The following is a 2,355-nucleotide window of genomic DNA, read 5'->3' as shown; positions in this document are numbered from 1 at the left end:
ATATTGCCTTTGGGTATGGGTTAGTCCACTCCTGCATGTTTTGGATGCTTCCTTCTGTTAAAACATCTGATACAAATCAGTGTGTTCTCAAAAGTCAAACTTTATTTGTCATATTTGATATATCCACAGGGACTCCCAGTCTTTCAGAAATTATATTTTTGTATGTTTATAAAAAGTATATTTGGCTGTTTATCCGTGGCATAAATCATATCCCATGGCATTAATCATTTTATTATTTACATTAATAAAAAAGGAAGTAACATTTAATTTTTGGAAGCTTGGGAGTACCTGTGGATATAGCAAACTTCAATTTAGATTTTGACTTTCGATAACAAGCTGTTAATTTGAATTAGTATTTTAGAGCAAGGAAGCACCAAAAACGTTAGTGAGGTAGGAGGTCTCCAGAGACGAGAATCACTGCTTCAAAATTAATCGAATAAAAGTGGTCTAACCGCACAAGGCTGCAAATAAAGAAACACGATTTTAGTAAGTTTACAACAAGAATATAAGAAGATAGTACCGTATTTTTCGGACTATAAGGCGCACCGTATTATAAGACGCACTATCAAAGAACGCCTATTTTCTGCTATTTTTCCATACATAGGGCGCATCGCATTATAAGGCGCGTTAAGTGACACTAGAAAGGGTGCCTATATCAAAGTGAACAGGGGTGGCGCCATGTTTCCCTTCCCCCACCGGGGGTGGTCGCTTGCCGGTGGAGCGTCTCAGTATATATAAATCTAGCTCTTTCAAAGTCAAACGAGTGCTGGATATTAATCTACACAGATTCCTCACCTGAAAACTGTTTATTTGGGTGAGTAACGTGCTTCAGTTTATTTACAGTAAGCTTAGATTTCCAGATGTCCACTAAGGCTTGCTGCACCAGCGTTAGCATAGCTATCCGCTAGCTAGGGTGACCAGATGTCCCGCTTTGTGCGGGACAGTCACGCAATTTCATTACTTTTCATGCGTCCCGCAAATTGAGACGCTGTCCCGCATTAGTGGCAATCAGACTCCAGTTTTAAAATGCGTGTTTTGTAATCTGGCATTTATTAAACGGCTGTGTGGGGAAAGCAGTGAAGGCTGTCAGCAGGGGGCGTGCTGCCCTGTTTTCTCTCTTTTTTTCCAAAACGCGATAAACGCCAGTCTTGTTTTCCCGCAGAACGCCACATCTCCACTCATCCAATCACAGGGCAGTATTCCACGAGCTATCTTATGTAAACACGGGCGCTGTTGAGCGTGCCGGTATTTCGTGTAGCCTACTTTCAGTTTCGTTTTTCACTCTCAAAGTCCGCGAAAATGAGCGGTTTTGATGGTATAGAGGAGCCTGTTCGTGAAGCAGTTATTGAAAAAAAAGAGAAAGCCATCAAAAGAGTCTCCTGTACGAGAAAAGGTAAAGAAAATGAGGCATTCAGGAGGGGGGAAATGCCCGCTGTCATCTGCAGTTCACACAAACACACACACACACACACACTATACTACACCACACTACACTACACTACACTACACTACAGCACATTAATGTAACGTGATTTTGGGGATTTTATAGTGTTAATGTCTTGTTCATTAATGAAATTTTGCACTTTTTTGAAAAGAAATGTTTTAAAATTTGTGTTTTTAGGCCCAATGGTTAAACTATTATATTCAGATGTACAATTTACTGTTATTTAGTATTGTATTTTGCACATAATTAGTAAAATATATATATATTGATGCCAAAGGATATATAAGACATTTTGAAAAAAAAAACTTGGCATGGATTTATTGCGTTTTGCGAAAAAACGAATTATTTTTCAAAATAAATCTTTAAATATTAAAATCTTGATTTGATTTTTTTGTGTTATTTTAACCTTAGTATGGTATTTGATAGTTTGAAACAGAAAACGGTGGTTTTCAGCCTACCACTTTCTTGCTAAAGAAAACCCTTTTTTACTCAAATTGATAAAAATGGATTTATAGCGTTTTGGAACCAAACTCTTCATATATATATATATATATATATATATATATATATATATATATATATATATACACACATACATACATACATATAGGCTACACACATTTTTTATTTGTTTCGACTGCCTCGATGCATTGGTGTCCCACATTGTCCCACACAAAAATAGTCTTTGTCCCACATCTGTTGAATTGGAATCTGGTCACCCTACCGCTAGCACGCTAGCTAGTCACCTAAACTAGTAAAGTTAATCCAAACTTAAACGACAGCGTTACACTGAGTAATCCTGCGTGTTCTGGTAAGACAGTGAGATATTAGCTAGCGATTCGTCCCCCGTAGCTTGTTTTAACACGGTAAACAAGCAGATTACAGGCTGATAAAACTCACCTCTGAGAGAG

Source organism: Astyanax mexicanus, chromosome 18, assembly GCF_023375975.1.
Source record: "Astyanax mexicanus isolate ESR-SI-001 chromosome 18, AstMex3_surface, whole genome shotgun sequence".
NCBI lineage: Eukaryota > Metazoa > Chordata > Actinopteri > Characiformes > Acestrorhamphidae > Astyanax > Astyanax mexicanus.
This window is presented reverse-complemented; position numbering follows the sequence as displayed.